The 18,715-nt window shown below is 39.5% G+C and overlaps 1 protein-coding gene across 1 annotated transcript in view; it reads right to left on the reverse strand.

Annotated features, from left to right (window-relative positions):
• Window positions 1–18,715, reverse strand: part of DYNC1I1 (dynein cytoplasmic 1 intermediate chain 1) — a 242,979-nt gene that overhangs the window by 204,814 nt on the left and 19,450 nt on the right. Inside the window, exons 6-7 of the mRNA XM_065666334.1 lie at window positions 7,198–7,285; window positions 4,060–4,170 (exon numbers count right to left, since the gene is read on the reverse strand). The gene's annotated coding sequence lies outside the window, so the exon portion shown is untranslated. The remainder of the gene's footprint in view (window positions 1–4,059; window positions 4,171–7,197; window positions 7,286–18,715) is intronic.

Here is an 18,715-nt window from a genome sequence, read left to right on the forward strand (position 1 = left end):
TGTATTTCATAGAGCAGACATGATTCATATCATATCTCAGCAACCCTTCCTATTTCTATGTCAGTGGCTAGTGTTGCCTCTTCTTCACTGGGCTGCACCTGCTGTGCAGTATTTTCTATAATACGTTCTTGTTCATAATTGCCTGTCAGCTGCCTGCAGTCCGTATGTGCTTCCTGGATCTCACAACCTCCCAGCAGCACAGCTGGCAGGTCTGGCATATATTGTTAATACCTCTCCAAAAGCATCCAGGAGTTGTAACTCATTAACAGGAATTCATTTTTGAAAATTAACTGTCAGACTTTGCAGTACAGTACAGATATAAACCTCTGCTCACTAGCAGCAGCTTTAGTTAATGTCCTATTAATACAACTAAGCAAGGCAAAATGATGATAACTTGAAATTATGTTGAAAGCATTGTAAGCAGCTTAGGAGTCAAAAGTTTACAAAGGTGCTGTAATTGTCCCCCAGTCTATTACACATCCAAGAAATCCTGTTCCAGGGTTACAGAAGAAAAAACCCCAGATCATATAAATATGTAGAAGGCTGCTGCCAATTTTACACTATAATGATATTGTTATAATGGAATTTTGTGTTTATACCCACTAATTAGAGTAGACGAATTTATAAAAGCATACTGCTTTTCCTCCTGGTGCCCTAAAAACCCCCCTTATGGTATTGTTATTATAATGAAACATAGAGTTAATAGAAAAGTAAATATCTGTGCAAAATGGCAAACTCTGCAAGAGTAACTATTTATTACCTACGTGTCACACTCCACACTAGGAAGATGAATCTATCACCACCTTGGCATGACTATGATGAACATAAAAACAGTTCTGTATATGAGCTTAGACAGTATACATACAACTCTCTCCAGTAAATATAAATACCTTTTGGAGGAACAGCCAGATACTCAGCCTTCCACTGGTTCATCCTATATATGGGCTTTTTGGGGGGGACTATCCTAAAAAAAGACAGCTACTGTTCTACTTAGGCTTTATTATAGGCTTTATATGTAAAGGCTTTACTATAATATCTTCTCTCTTTACCTGAAGAATGTTTATGTATAAACAGGAAACTTCATTTCAATGAATTTCAATGCATGGGGAGACAGTTCCAGTCTTTTAACATACAATTTTTTATTTGTATGGGTTTCCTTCATATTTGGGAAGTATTCTATCCTTGTCCCAAAACCTCTGTCATGCAGGTAGGCTGTGAAACAGACTGTGCAAAAAGTCTCAGTGAGCTCCATGGGACATGTAAGCATGCAACACTGCAGTGACAAAGCCAGGGCGTATGTCTGTGTGTAGTAGACAATGCTGATTACACAGAATTCAGTGCCAAAATCCCCCTTGCTCAGAATGCATATAATGTGCATTGTGAAAAACTTCACACCAAACAGATATATAGCATCACCATATAAATGTGATGTTGAAGAAGAAGCTTTTGCATTACATGCCACTGTCATGCCTCAGCATTTATTTCAGACCACCACCCTTCTTCAAGATAAGCTGAGTTACATACAAAGTGACTCTTGAGTTGTGGAATCAGTCTGGCATGGCCATTCACAAAGCAAATAGATCATCAGGCTCATGCCATCAATATCAGTCCTGTGTTCTGCTTTAGCCTCTCATTTTGTGATCTCTGCCCATAGAGATGCCCACTGTAAGTCTTCCACTGTAAGTGCTTTTGTTACCTCCATCTAAATAGAGCATTTTCACAATTATCCCCTTCTTCCAGTAAGTCAGGATGAGCCACGTCAGTTGATGGGAAGCACTCAGATGGTCAGTTTCCAGATGAAGTGGCTGGGATCTTTCAGAAGAGTGAGCTGCTCCATGCCACCCCCCTGAAAAGTCAGCATCTTACCCAGTTTTCTGTCATTCAGACCATGGATTCTGTCCCTGTGAACTTAAATTCTGAATACTTCTTTAGCCTATGAATGCATTCCTTCAATTCTTATCGAAGAAATCATTTCACTGCACATTGTATCATTAACCATCATACTTTCCAGGAAGGTATGACAGGTGAGTGGGAGGGTATGAGTATATTCCAGGGTAGAGCATATACATGATATAACAGAGTGATTGGAACAACCACCATTCTTTGTTGTTTGGGAGGTTTTTTGTTTGTTGGTTGGTTTTTGGTTGTTTTTTTTTTTTTTTTGGGGGGGGGTGGAGGGTGTCATTTAATTTCTTGTTTAAGCAGGAACATTTATGTCATTTAAGAGATAATACTAACAGACCTAAATGACTTATTATGAAAATACTACTTTTGTTTCCTTACTCACCTCTGTATTTTGAGTTTGCTCAAGTATTGGTACTTTGAAGTGTTTAATACACTGCTAATAAAATACAGCTATTCAGTAGTCTTGATTCTCCTATTTGTTCAGGGTCCTCTTTACATATAAGAATTTTCATTAAGACTCTTAACGTTGATTGATGTTTGACCTTCAATTAGTACAAATGGGTTTAATACATAGAAAAGAAAAACAAAACACCTCATAGAAGTGTGAGAATCACAGTACAGCCAACATCATGAAGGGACTTAATTACTGTATGCAGTGACATATTGCCACTAGGTGGCAGGGCAACAAGGCACTCCTGCAGGGCAACACCTTAGCAAACTGAATTCCTACTCATGTCTTCCAAGGAATTAATGGTAGTATTGTCTCCTCTCTTATTTGTCAAAGTCAAAGGCTGTAGTGGAATTGATAGTCTCTTTGACATGGTCACTTTTCTGAAACCTCTGTATACTGGTGCATTTTACCACTCCAGTAACCATAGTGAGGGAGTTGCAAAGAGAAATTAGAAGCAGAGTATAAAGCATAAAGACAAGGGGAGAGCTGTAGCTATTGTCTACCTGGACTTCACTAAGGCCTTTGACACTGTCCCTCATAAGATCCTCATAGCCAACTAGATGAAGTATAGCCTGGAGGTATACTGAAAACTAACTTAATGTCTGGGCCCAGCAGGTTGTGATACGTGGCACGAAGTCTAGTCAGAGACCAGGGACTAGCAGTGTACCTCAGGGGTCGATGCTGGCTCTAACCCTGTTCAGCATCTTCATTAATGATCTGGATGATGGGGCAGAGTGTAACCTTAGCAGGTTTGCACAATGACAGAAATCTGGGAGCTGTGAGGACTGGCTGATGCTCCAGAGGTCATGGTGCCATCCAGAGGGACCTTGACAGCAACGGGTGGACAGGAACCTTAGGCAGCTCAATAGGGAAAGTGCAAAGCACTGAACCTAGGGAGTAACAGCCCATGTGTCAGCATATGCTGGGAGCCATCCAGCTGGAAGGCAGCTTTGCAGAAGAGGATCTGGGATCCTGGTAGATGCGAAGTTGAACATGAACCAGCCTGTGCCCTTGTAGCAAGGAAGGCTAATGGTATCCTGAGCTGTGTTAAGAAGCAGTGTTGGCAGCAGGTCAAAGGAGGTGATTCTTCCTCTCTAATCAGCACTAGTGTGCTTTGTCCAGTAGAAGAGAGATATGGACATAATAGAGATTGTCCAGCAAAGATTCCATGCCACTTATCACCACCCTCTGGGCCTGGTCACTCAGTCAGTTTTCAACCAACCTAACTGGTTGCTTGTTCAGTTCATGTATCAACAGCTTGTCTATAAAGACTTTACCAGGATACAGTGTCAAAGGCCCTACGGAAGTCCAGATAAACAATATTCCCTGCTCTCCTCTCACCTACCAGGCCAGTTGTTTCATTTAGAAGTTTGTCAAGTTGATCAAGCATGACTTCTTCTTAGTGAAACCATGCTGACTACTCCTGGTGATTTTCTCATTGTTCATGAGCCTGAAAATGGTTTCCAGGATTAGCTGCTCCATCACCTTCCCAGGGATCAAGGTGAAGCTGACTGGTCTGTAATTCTCTGGGTCCTTCTTCTTGACCTTTTTGAAGACAGGAATGACATTTGTTCTCCTCTAGCCTTTAGGCACGTCTCCCAGTCAACATGATCAATCAAAGACAATCAAGAGACTCCTCACAATGACATCTGCCAGCTCTCTCAGCACTTATAGATGCATCCCATCAGGGCTCATGGACTTACGTATGTCAGTTTGCTTCTGTGACCTGATCCTTTTCCACCAACGGCACATTTTCCCTGCTCCAGCCTTTCCTCCTGGTTTCTGGGAACTGGGATTCCTGAAGGCTGGTCTTGCTAGTAAAGACAGAAGAAAAGAGGACATTCAATACCTCAGCCTTTTCCGTGTCCTATGTGACAAGCTCCCCCATCACATTAAGCAAAGGGGCCTACATTTTCTCTACTCATCCTTCTGTCACCTGTGCACTTATAGAAGCCCTTTTTGTTGTCTCTGGCATCCCTGGCCAGATTCAATTCCATTTGGGATTTACCTTTCCCAGCTTCATCCCTAGATGCTCAGACAATATTTCTGTATTTGTCCCAGGTTACCCATCCTTGCTTCCACCCTCTGTATGCTTCTCTTCACGTTTGAATTTGGCCAGGAGCTCCTTATTTATCCACAAGGCCCTCCTGGCATTTTTGACTGATTTCTTACCTACTGGGATGGAACTCTCCTGAGCTTGCAGGACTCAATCCTTGAACATAAACAAGCTTTCTTAGCCATCCACTTCCTCACAGGAATTCTTCCAAGTAGATCTTTGAAGAGCTGAAGCTCTCCTTAAGTCTGGGGTTATGAGTTTGCTTTTCACCAGCCTCGCTGCCCTCAGGATCCTAAACTCCAGCATCTCATGGTCACTGCAGCCAAGGCTGCCTTTGACCTTCACATCCCCAACAAGCCTTTCCTTGTTGGTGAGTATGAGGTCCAGCAGAGCACTTCTTCTCATTATGTCCTCTATTATCTCTGGAGGAGGGAGTTATCAATGCACTCCAGGAACCTCCTGGCATGCTTATGTCCTACTGTGTTGCGGTCATTATTATTTTTCAGATACTACTATCTAAATTTGCCTGAATACTGAACCTGTTATGAAATGTGGTTTACTTTGTTGACATCAACTGACTTCTGTGGGTTTGACAGTCCTCTGTGCAGGATCCACAGAAGAACCCCTTTTGCCAAGTCCCCTGAAGGTCATCTCTTCCTGCGTGGGGATTTGACTTGGGACTGGACCCTTTCTAGTATGTGTGCTGTAGCTAAGATTCCTGTTTCATTTTAATCCACCACTACCAGCCCCAGAAACATGAGCTGGCCTGCAACTAATAAGCAAAACAGTGGACAAAATGTTCAGGAAAAAGAAATACTTTTTTTTTCTAGAAATTGTAATAAAGTAATCTCCAAAGTAATTACAGACTTTCCACACCCTGTAGAGCTGTCTGTTTGTTATATAAAATGATGCAATGATAGGTTGCTTTTTGTATATCTATCTGGTAGCACAGTGCAGGAATGTAAAAAGCAAAAGTAAGGGATTTTAAAATCAGCTTGAAGATTTTTCTTGAAAACTTGTCATTTCTGCTCAGAAATCTGCAATTATGATTAAAAAAAATGAATTCTTTAGTGAACACCAAAAGACACTCAAATGACCAACTATAAACACTGAAAACAAATGGAAGTAAAACCTGTAAATAGGAATCTTAAGTATGACTGAAAGCAACCAGGCAAAACAAAGGATCAGCACTGCAAGGATAAAACATTTAATGATCTCAGCAGGTGACAGCCTTGAGCTCAGACAGTTCCACACAGTCATATCTAACCTAGGCTGAGTTTACTGTCATGACATACTGCACTGCCACAAAAATCTGCTGGGGTGGTATGCCTTGAACAACGTAGCCAGAATTCATCCACTGTATTAAAATCTACTGTGTATTTCAAATCATTCTGCTCTCTAGATAATATTATGGGGTTTTTTTGCTGCTTCTTTATTTATTGGACTACAATTAATTTAGGGAGCTTGGTAAGTTCCAAGTTTTCTCTCTGATTATTTATCAAGGATGGCTACAACATACATTTCTTCTAACAGCTGTGTTTGCACAGTGCACACCAAGATTTTCCCCATTCCAAGAGTAAACTCTCATTAAAAGCACTAATCAGAAACTTAGCTTTTCTGGGCCAGAAAGAACAAGCTTTTAAGTTTTGCAGAAGTTTCCCTAGCAGATATTTTCACTATGCCAAAATCCAGGGATACAGTAGTGTCTGTAGCAGGGCACAGTCTAAGTCTGGAAGTCAACTTTTTGAAGGAAAGATCAGTCATCTATTTAAGCTGTTTTGAGTTGCACTCCCAGACACTTGGGCCTATAAAAGGCATTTGTCTGTTCTAAAACCATTTCCTTCCATTTTTGCATGAGGACCATACACAGAGACCTAGTAGCAATACTTTCCCCCATTAATTTCTTAGCTGGTATTGATTTAAACAAAGGGACAGACAGTGTGAACTGGCACAGCTTTGAAAACTTCAAATGTAAAACTTGAATGCATAGAATAATTTCAGAAGAATAGTCTTTAATTCCTATGGAAGTTTTAATTTTCAACTCTGCAGGATTTTCCCCCAAAATATTATTGAATTTGTCTGTGTTAAAAGAGAAAACAGGTATAGCTTGACCAGAGGTCTAGATTAGATCTGGTAACAACTTGTGATGAATCCTAAATGCCTAATCTATTTATATATGCCTATATCATATTTTCCCTTACAATCTCTGCTCAGAGCCAAACCACAAATCATGCTGTATGTGGATACTTTGCCACATGTAGGCATACCAAGCTCTCAGACAAATGCAGATGAATCAGGAACTGCTTCTTTCCAAGGCGGGGAAAGATTTATGTATTGTGGAAATGTTGACACTTTGCAAATAAGAAAAACAATACATCTTCAACTAATTCAGACATAAGGAGGAGGAGAACTCCATGGAATAGTAAATAATATTTCTCATTTTATTCAGTTCTCATTGTTTAGTTGTAAGGCGGTATTTTAAATACTGCCTCCCAGAGTGAAAAAAGGAATGCCATGCCATTGTATTGCTGCCTAGTGTTCATAAACAGGCTATTTCTAAAGATCAACACCTACGACTGCCATGCTTCTGCCAGAAACTAATTTGTCTGAGCTATGCTTATACCTCTTTCATACCTTTATTAAACTAAATTATTTCCATTTATGTAAGCCAATAGCTTTGGGTTTATGTCATGCAGCAGGTATAATCAGGCTCTAATTATGTCTAGACTTAGTTCAAATGCTCACAGCCTGTTTGCTTGGAAACTAGATAATAATAATACACTACCTTGCTCATTGTACTACCCACATTGTATCTTCAGTGCAGAATCGCTCTGAAATTCCTTGCAGAACTAGGGTCGGTTCTCACCAATATTCTGTCAAAGAAAGGAATATTTATACACTTATATAAGTATGTAACATGGTACATATACTAAATATATATACATAAAGTAAAAGTTTATACTTATAGAAAATTGATATCCTGAAAAATCTTACTGTTCACAGAATAGATATGTTTTTGTATTACCAGAACAGAACCCAAACTGGAGAATTACATCAAAGGTTGCTCATAACCGACAGTAGCTCAAAATTTATAATTTGTTTTTGACATTATTCTTCTAGGTGATGCCTGTTATATTCATATAATGGAGTCTATAAGTTTGTTTTGTAAAAATTATCAGAAATCTGATCTTTACCCAGGTTCAGTTCAAATCTAACATCATTTATGAGGATAAGTCATTTCCAGATAGTCTTCTTTTCTCTCCACAAAAACTTTTACTCGTAAAGCTTTCCAGATCAGAAGAAGAGAGTTTGTTTCCCTGTCCATCACGAGAATGTGATACACCATCAAAACCAGCCACAAGCAGTACATAAACCATGCAGAGTTTTTTTGGGGTTGATTTGCTGGGTTTGCTGTTTTGTGGTGGACTGGTTTGGGTTTTTTGTAGAGGTGAAGTGCAGTGAAACATTACTAACTAAACCATAAAATAGATAATGTTAGGAAAAATAAGGATTAAAACATTAAAACATTAACATTCAGAGAGGAAGGTAAACCTTGCTCTGAAAGTCACGATCAAGAAGGCCAGTAGTCATGGGATGAAATACATGTGCCTCTTGGAAACATTTTGTGTTGCTGGACGGATAAACAGGTTGCCTATGGAGACATTTCTTTTGCTTCCGAAGCAGAACTTCTTTATTTTGCCGTCCGTAACACCACTCTACTAGGTGATGGGTAACCTCCATAAATCAAGGCTCAGAAAAGGTCTGGAGCTGAGTGAACGAACATAGGTGGCAGCACTGCCATGCCCTGGAGGTTACATTATCACTCACTCCCAGTGTCATCTATACAGGCAACCTTTCACACAGATAATTTTTGTTCCAAAACTACAGATAGGGGAGACTATAAAACGTGCTTCACTATGAGACAAACAAGTATTCTTTGTGGAATGAAGTTAAATGAAACATTAGAGAAAAGCATTTTAAAATAAGGTTTCTCAATGTTATAGAGGTATTTTGTAAGTAAAGATAAAAATGAACAAAGTAAAAATCACTCTTTTATGTGTTTTTTTTTTTCTTTTAAAACTGCATCTTTTCTAGAAATAGGAAGTTTTAAATTTAGGATTCATAGTATTCAAAAAGACCTTGGTCACTGGATCAGAATTCTTCACTTTAAAAAATGACTGTACAACAGACCACACTTTAGCCATGCCTACTGTTCTCTCTCCACTAGTGAGCAGAGCTCTTCTATCCTTCTAGTTTCCTGGGCCAAAAGGTAAGCACCCGTGTGCAGCTGACTGAAAAACTACTTCCCTAAAGGATAAGGCATGAGGTCTTCCATTCAGGCATCCTCCTCTCTTCTCCAAATTAACCCTGTTTCTTACCATACTAACAGGTGCATAGAGGTGCAAAGCCTTAAGCAACACTCCAGGTGTCTGGATTGAGGTGACTTGCATCTGATTCCCTAATGAGTACCCAGTTTCAGAATTTCTATGCCGAGTACCCATTTTTCATAATTTAAGGTAATGCAGGCAACAGAGTTACTCATGTAAAATGTTTAGGGAATTTTCTAAACATACATACATCAGTGAGTCATGAAACGTTGTTCATGCTGATAGCAAAAACATGTATCTAAAATCTGAGGGAATAAGGAAAGTACCAATGTTTTGAACAATGCAGGAGGCTTGCGTGCCTTGCTAGGAATTAAGTATGCAGCACTTAAAACTCATGTCTCATCTTCAGACCAGTGTTATTTTGAGTATGGGTCTGAAGCTGACTTTCTCTTCCAGTTCCTCTCCCTCTCCAATACCAAAAAAGCCCAGCAAGATGAACTCTCCTCAGTCATTAGCTATGAGGTACCAAATTTGTTACAGCAACAGCGAATCAGAGCCCTTTTTCTCATAGTGGTATGAATACTAAAAAGGCCTTGATAGTACCACTGTATAGAACATCTGTCCTGGAAGGAGTCTATACTGTATGAGCATGGCTGGGATAGTTTAGTGAACAAGTCATACATGTCTAGTCTGGGAAGCTCACAAAAGCTAACAGAATGTGATAGCCATGGCCCCAGCAGCTGACTGAAAGTAAGCAGGGGGCTCTCTTCACTGAGATCCTGCACAAAGCAACATTCACTGTTTTACAAGGGGCAAATCAGACTTCAAAATATTTTTCTGAAAGTTTTTTAAAATGATTGACACATTTTAAATATGAAGCCCTAAACTGACTTTTTCCTTTCAATGGACATTTTGCCCTTTCCTGTCTTACAGAGGTTTGACCTAGTTCCACTGGAGACTACTGATGAAACAACTGGAAACATATAATTAAATGCAGTGGACACTGGATAAGGATTTTATTCGCAGTCATTCACACACTATCCAGTAACTGTATAACTGGGTAACTGGAAGTAACAACTTCCCTCTTGCTGTGAAGTTAACCCATCATTTCAAGGATGTCTCAGTGATCTCATCTATTATCTCATACTGCCGTATCTGTGCATAATACTTCCTACTATTTGCAGCTGCCAAGAAGATTTCATGCCATCCTGCTGGAAATTCTCCACTTTACTCATACATGAACTCATCAGTTGTTAACTGAACTCTGATGAGTACAGAACATTACAGCAAGTTCTTCAGTAAAGCAGTAGTTAGTGAGCACATCAAGCCTGTCCTTTCCTATAAACAACTTTTGCTTAGTTTATTTTCAGACACACAGCTGTCAGATCCCCAAATACTTCAAAAAGCATTTGAAAGTCTGGGTTGGACACTGCTGGTGATAGCTCAGTTTCCCAGTCATAACACAGAATAAATCTGTTCTACAAGCATAAACCCTTCCTCTTAGGCCAAATCAAGAGTGTATCAAATACATGCAGCAGCTGGGATCAGAGAGTCCATACACTCCTACTAGAACTAGGAAACACACCTTTTTGAACATGCTGTAAACAGTGTACAAGGCATAAAATTGGGTTTTTAAAAAATAATAAAAAAACCCCAACTTTTTTAATTAAAAAAAAAAAAAAGGAAAAATAAGGCAATTGCATATTTCAAGCACCAGTCAAGTTGTCCAGTGTACTTCTGGAAAACATGTTTATTAAAATGAAAAGAGTAAGATAGGACAGGACCAGAGAGGGTCCCTTTCCAAAGGCAAACGTGGAAAAAATAATTCAACTGATGTGATTACTGGGGAATTGTTAGAGGTTATTTACACCAAGGAAAGCAATGCTTTTTCTGGCTCAGGCCTGGGGACCTAGCAGCATTTCCCAGCATATAGCACACCTAGGCAATGTTTGTGTCATGGGACATACCCAGTGGCATGCAACTGCGTTTTTGGTCCCTTATCAAGATGACGGGTGACTCTTAAAATGCCACCCTCAGAATGCTGTAGTAATCGTCACGCTGACTCTGTGCAACTGTGGGAGATGCTCCTAAGGAAAGTTAAAAGGTCATCTGCATAGCTAATGGTTTAAATGTTACCTGCATTATGTTGATGTAATGCCAGGAACTAGGATGTTAAAGCATTCACCATATTCTGCAAGCTGATTGATACCAGTACAAATTTGATAATGCTGACAGTTTAGATTACATTAACACAAAACTGCAAATAAAGACCAGCCAGCACAGTACTCAGGGGGAGGGAAGGCAGCAAGGCACACAGTCCTTATCAGAGCACTGAGAAAAGAATCAAGAAAAATACCCTCTGGATGATCTACATCTGTGTCTAGCTACCCCTTAGAAATACTGGAATATGTTACGGGAAAGTTAACGGAGAGGTAGTGACTAGATGGAAATAACCTGAAGTGATGTATGTTCAGGTCGGGGTGGTGACTCACAACTCCCTCGAGCAGGAGCATTTAGTCTATAAGGTACATAAATAACATACTTGGAAAACTGCAAATGGCAGGTTGTAGCCTTGTTTTATTTGCCTGTCCTAACTTCAGCTGGGGTTCAACAGATCCAATTTTTCAATTTCAGACCATTAGAGAGAAGCAGAAAAGGAGGTTGTAATTTTTTTGTCTTGACTACCTCATGATCTTTTCAGCACATAAAGGTCACCTACAGCAGATATCAATAATCACATTCTTTACAGTTTCCTTAAAGTTCATCATTTTAGTTAACCACTTCACAGGTTACTAAACCAAACCAAATTACTGCTCAGCAAGAGTGAATTGGTGCCTTTCCTATATAATTTTATGTGTTCCCTCTGAGTCTTCTCTGCCTCAAGGCATTCAAGCATTTGGAACAAGGTTTGAAACATGAACTGACTGCAAAGGGCTAGAATTATCCGGAGGTTTCAAAAGTACAATTTTAGATAGATTTCTCCTGGAATGGTTAAACATGGCACACACACCCTTTTTACTTGAAAGAGAAAATTCTGGGAGTCAAAATGTGGTAACTGGCCTCTTTGAATGACTTGGGATGGAAATTTATCCCACATTTTCAACAGTACATTTGAATTCTGGATATTGGTCAGAACTAGCACCTAATTCCTGAAGACAATATGGGTTTACAACTCTGACTGATGTCCCTCAAAGCTGCAGGGTCTCACAACCTTTATTAAGCAGCCACATGAAATTACAGACCACTTTTCAAAATGCAGTCCACCACTTCTTTGAGCCTTTCTCATGGAAAGCGCAGACACCATATCCATATCCATTTACTGTACTTAACATGAAGAGTAATGAAGGTTTGAGTAAGATTTTTTTTTTTTTAATGGGAAATGTTATGGAAATCTCTTTATTAGTTTGCTTTCACAAAGTCTCCGATTTTTTCCAAGGCCTTAAAGAAGGTAACTTTCAGCAAAAAATACATACCGTCTAGGATTCTTGGCATTGATTTGATTTGACTTTTTAACTTATATGCTTACAATTTAAAGACGCGGTGTTTCCATATATGAGAGAAGATTAGCACATGTATCACTTGAGGTGCATGTTCTAAGACAGACCAGAACACCCATAAAAATAAATGCAATACAACTGCTCACTTCCGAGTGGCAACAGCCATGCAACACCAGTTTCTTACTCAGATTATTATCCTATTCTTGCTGGAACTAGAGATGAATTTCTGAATTTCAGGTGCATCTTTGATAACTTCCTTATCACTGTTTCTTAAGCTTCAGCATACAGGAAGTTGCAAATAAAACACAGGGGTTTAGGCTTCCACATAGCATGTCTGGAACAGAAAGCAGACAGAAAAATGGTGCTCCAGCATCTACAATGTGGGGAAAGTACTTGCCCTCCCTCCCAGCACTTGATGAAAACTAGCAAGGTCTCTTCTGGTTACTGAGTGTTTTCTTGGCTAGAGTATCTTCTGGAGGCTTACAGTAGATCTATTGCTTGATCTGAATATTAAAATTTCACATTTCTCCAGTACTGAATGAATCAGAGCTTATATTTCTTTCTGGGAATGAGGAAATCCCCAAATATTCAACCCTACTTAACATACGTATTACTAATGACTGCCCATGAAATGGAAGCCTTGCCAATTCATGCTTCAACAGTAGTTGTGTGAGTGTGTATGTGGAAATTACAATGTTTCCTATCAATCAGGTGTAAATAGAGATCTTATACATTTCAATGAATCTAATTTTTGTGCAGTGAAAATCTACCTTGCGAATAACATGAACTTTTTTCCACCTAAATTTATAATTCAGTTGTTCTCACAACAAAAACATTTTCCATCTCTGTTTCACAGAGTGTAAGCTACTACTAGTATGTTAAAATATTTTGTTCGAGAATCCAGTGCCTGCAAACATATTGCTGATTATTTGTAGATTTGCCCTGGATAGTAGGGAATCAAGATTTGTATTTGCACCCATTTTGAACTTTTTAAAAATTGGTAGATACACAGTTAAAACTCTACCTTATTCATTCTGTATTTTTGAATGTCTAGGGGTCTTTTACCATGTACAAACTTAATAAAATGCATGTTCATAAATGCCACTTATAAATATAACCACTACAGTTCATTTAGAATATCAGTAATTTCAATGAGTGAAATGAAATATTAAGCTAGTGTGGGGTTTTATGTCACTTTAGATAGACCGAAATCTTGGAAACCGAGTACCACCATAGCTCTGATGATTTTCAGTTTGGTGACTATTAGGTGAGCACAACAGTGAAAAATTAATTTTAAAATGCCAATGTGGATAAAGTAATAAAGGATATTAAAGGAATTACAATAAAGAGTAAACATAATAAAACTGCACAGTGAAACTGTGTATTTTGCTAGAGTCTAATATGCCACGAGATTAAAACAGCTCCTCAGTTAATGGTAAGCTTCCCTTGTTTAAGCTGCTCTTAATGTTCCAGCAACATTGCATTGATGATTCACCCATAATTACATATCTGTTAGTCATGACACAAAAATATTGTTGTACTTACTTGGACCCCATGGCAAACAATTTTAATTGTGCAGTACAACATTTTTTTATTGTACTGGTTCTTTATCAGGGCTATTTTAGCACACAAGCTACGTTTTCATATTCGGCTGCAGCTATTACAGCTTAGCCTGTGGTTATACATTTCATCAAATAAAAAAACTCCCACAGACTTACTGTGTGGGTATCTTCTGTAGAGTACATTATGGGAACTCAATCTGTATGAGATCACTTTATTAGTATCTGTGAGTTCACACTTCAGTAACAATAGTCACAATGCTGCAAACAGGAAACAAACTTCCCTTGGGTATTCGGAAACACTAGGGGAAGCGGCATCCCAGTGATACCACAAACTCTGCATCTTCCTAAAGGGTGGCCAGGTAACACTGTAGCAAGTCTTCTTCTAGATGATGTCTCTTTTCTTGGCTTAATATTTCCTAGGCTAAATTTCTCATTCATGTTCCTATGGTGTTGGACACTGAAATAAAATAAATTCTTCCAGATCTGATGAAAAAAATTCTCAGAGGGAACAACTGGGAAACAGATGCTTTCTAAGATCAACCTCAGACTAAATAACCTGGAGCAACAGTTCAAGCCTATTGCTTTGAGCAGAAACTCATCCACTTTACCAAGTGTCCTGCTACAGTCCAAAGTACCAAGTGCCGCTGATACAGAAGACTTTAAAAAAAACATCTCATCTTCACCCAGAGTGGTCCACACTGAAAAAGAAAAGCAGTATATGTACCAGTTCAAAGCCCTTGACTTTGCCTGTGACCTTGTAAAGGTTACAGGTGAGGCTTGAGCTCCTTCTTAAACACCTTCTTCTGAGGTGTTTCTTATGATGTCTAATCTAAAACTTTCAAACTGATCTATCTAACTTGATCCACTAACTCCTTTCCCATTTTCCTACAGAAAAATAAAACTGTTTTCTGATCCTGCTGAAGCATATTTAGGCCTTAAAAGTTGTATTATTTTGGTAACATTCACTCCCTTCTCACTTTTCACCTTTTCACTAACATTCACCTTCTGACTTGTCCACCTTTTCCCAGGTGCTCTCCTGCAGAGCAGGGCTGTTCACAGTAAAGGCAGCCATGGCCCAGAGTGACAGCTGTCCCAGTGATACCTTTCCATTCTCTTCTGCTCTTCATCAGCAGCTCTTAGCCACATGCTTGTCCACAAGAATTAATACGGTAGTCAGCTGAGCCTGGAAAAGGACATATATTTTTGTCTATCTATATACTTTAGATAAGTGCCAGCCCACACTGAGAGTTCACCTCTATTTCCTCTGCAGTGGTGTACTTGGCTGGAGATTACTATTTTTCTATGTAGTAAGCAGCCTCCTGAATTCAACACGCTCTAGTGACAAGCTTTACAAGATAAACACTTTTAAGTTATACCTTATCACAGTCTGAGTCCTAGGTTTTTTTCTCAAATGGTACAGCTATAATCCAAAACAGTTTTCTGTCTCTCTGCTATCTCTACACTCCCAGTTTGAAACACCCAGAATTAATCTTATGCAAGCCTCTCACTATTTTTTTTGGAAAAGCAATTCTGAAATCAGCTATCCATTCTCCTTCACACTGATTTTGAAGCAGTTAGCACACATTTCATACATGGATAACAAGGCATGGCATGAGGAAAAAGGGTATTTCCTACTCAGGGCCGCTGGGTTGCCATGCACATCCTGGTGTTTACAGCTCCAAGCAGGCTGCTGGCCGGCCATAGATCCAGCAGTAAAATGATCCAGCTACTGTACTTCTGACTTTTACAAACTATGAGCAGCGGGGGAGATTACGCAAGTGCAGGACCTTTGCCCTACTGAACACCAGCCTGTTTGTGTGCTGCTCCACAGCCTTTCACCTACTTTGGCTATTCTGGCTATGCCATGAGCCCTCAGCAGCTCGGCAGCTCAGCTCCTGCGTTGGGTGACAGAAACATGAGAACAGGAAGATATGACTCCTGTTTGTAATGCTATTTCTGTCTGTCTTTTTCCAAGCAGAGGGCCATATAAATATTTAGAAAATAGAAGTGTTAGTAGATCAACATATCAATCTAGTTGCATAAACACAGACCCATCTGCAGATGGAGGGTGTGCACTTTGCCCAAGTTACTACTTGAAATTTCACAAAGCGCTGTGAATACAGCTCATGCCCTTCAGTCACCAGACCATTCCTAGGGCTTACCTTCAAAACTTTATAGCACTACCATTAATTTCCATCCTGACTATACTGCTACTCCTGAGTCATCATTTACCCTTTGTTACAAAAGACAAATTAGAAATTACCTTGTCCCTAGTAGAAAAAGTTAGGTTTTTCAAGAAAAAAACTCCAATAACCTTGCCTGTTCACCAAACCATCCCTCCCAACCATTTCAACCTAGTCTGAATAGATAATCAAACCTCCTACAAACTGAGTACAAACTGGCAGACGGTTTAAGGAGCAGATATTCAAATTTTAGTCCACACTAAGAAAAAGGCAGGGGAAACTGAGCCAAGACTCATTCTATTAGAGAGCAGCAACCCCACCAGTTGTCGTCACACATACTCTGGCCGGTCAGGACAGGGCACCCACCCCAGCACAGCACATTGCATCACCAGCACTTGTTGGCAGGTGGATTAGGAAGAAGAGCCTTAAATTTGTGTCCCCATAGAGAATAAGATAGCGCAAAATAAGCCAAGACACTACTAGACATCAGCAACTGTGGCCTGGTTAGCCAGGATATAGCTCTGACCTAAGTACAGCACGTTGTGTCTCTGCAGTGGCGAGGACATAAGGAACATTGAGAAGGGATACAGCTAATTGAGATGGATAGCAACTAGGAGATAAATGGACATGAATCCTGCTTTCATTCATTCCCACTCTCCTGGACCCAGCTGTTGTGCCAAAAAGCAGCTCTATTTTCCTAAGGAGAGTTGACAAAACACTACTGTGACTGAGCAGCTGAAAGCATTGTTACTGCCTTTCCAAAACTTGCCCCAGGGCAGTTCAGAAGAGGAAAGTAAAAATTCTAAAGCAGCAGAAATGAGACACCATCTGATGGATGCTGCAGTTCAAAATCTGGAACTCTCCTTCGCCATCAAAATGCTGTTCTCCAGCACCTACAACTGTCATGCTCTGGGGCTTCTGGAGGATGGGGAAAATGGTGTGGGGAAAGGAAATAAAGTGAGAACAAACAGTAGTACAAACAGGATAGATGGTGGCGTCATTTGAAATGGTTACAACTTTCACAACCTAGTCTTCTTCACATGCGGCTTGGCTCACTATGAATCCTGATATAGTTACCTTTGCATCTAAAACTTAGCTGTCTTGCCCAATATTCAGGACATCCTTAACAATTGTTTCCCACATATATCATTTATATTTACAGAAATGGAAAGTTATGTTGTTCAGAAGCTACTGCAACACATAACCCATCATAAAAAGAATGAGAAGCAAATTTGCATTATGAAGCAGATATGCTTCTTCCAGAAGCTTGCTGCAGTAATGAAATTGTTAGTTGTTGAGCTGCTGCTATGTAAAATTCTTGTTTTCATTTGAAAAGCTTCTAAGTTTGGAGTAATTGGAGCCTTGCCCTTTTAATAATTGAGGAACGCAAACCACTTCCTGTATTTTCTGCAACTACAATTGTTTTGTTTGTTCAGAGGTAAACTCAATATCTGAGATTTTTGTTCATCCCTTATGGCATATAACTACCAGGAAAACTACAAAAAGACAAGCTGCTATAAAGAAAATGAATGTAAAGGACAAGAATTATTACTAGTAGATTTTACCCCTATTCATAAGAAGTTACTTATATTAAGTGGAATCAGCACACCATCAGATTAAAATAAATTATCTCAATAGGAACAGAAATAGTGACCTTATAAACTAGAATAACTGCCACGTGAGGAGAACATTCTTGATTCAGATTTTATTGCTAAGCATCAGTCTCGAGATCCTTGCTTGCCATTGACTAGCAGCTTCAGGAAGAACATGAAACAAAACAGAAGCTGTCCTACACGTGCTCCGTAATTTAAACAAATTTGTGTGCTAGTTCTACTTCTGTGAATCATCTGCAGCTTGCAGCAAACAAAGTTAAAACAGTCAAAAGCAAACCCCAACGTCTATTCCCAAATTTTCAACTTCTGGCAAGCGCACAAAAAAGTCAAAATGGTTACATTTATTATTAGATTTTGCTTCATTTTGACTCATTTCTGCCAACATTCAATCACTGTCGTAAAATATAGCCAATGGAACAGTAACAGAGTAACTCTCCCAATAAAATAATAAAACAGGAAGCAATAAAGTAATATTACAGAAAGTACAGTTGAAGTAGAACTGTAAGCAGATATAATGACTAGGAAAGCAAAAACAAGATAAAGCTCAAAAATATCTAATGATGAGTTAAAGTGTTTCCCTACTAAATTAAGTTATATGTATTTCTGGTTAGGCATGCATATTCCTTTCCATGAGAAAAAATACACATATTTGCATGTGTGTAGAAACATACGCATATAAAAAATGGCCCGAGTTGTATACAAATATTAAGGAATATTCTTTTGTATTGGTGCTTTACTGCCACATGCTCCTGCTGTTACTGACCAAGATTTGGAATGTCAGGAAGTCTTTTGTTGACACTAACTCCACTCTTCGACGCATTGTGCCTTTAGTGAAGTGGACTTGGACTTGGGAAAAGGCCAGGGAGCACGGGAGATCAAAGCTCCCCTCCATGGAGGAGGAAAGGTGTGCTGGCTTTCCCCAGCTCAGCTTGAAAACAAGCTGTTCAGTCATTCACCTCCTGGGTCAGCTGCAGACAGTAAAAAAAAGGGTCACACAGCGATGTGGGACCCGTGCGTCACCGAAGCAGCTGTCTCCAGATCCCTGGTCGCGATTAATCCGGGTCACCAATGACCTACTTGTCAACCAGCCCGAACCCCGTGGCTAGGATCTAATCTTGCT

This window comes from Lathamus discolor, chromosome 2 (assembly GCF_037157495.1).
Source record: "Lathamus discolor isolate bLatDis1 chromosome 2, bLatDis1.hap1, whole genome shotgun sequence".
NCBI lineage: Eukaryota > Metazoa > Chordata > Aves > Psittaciformes > Psittacidae > Lathamus > Lathamus discolor.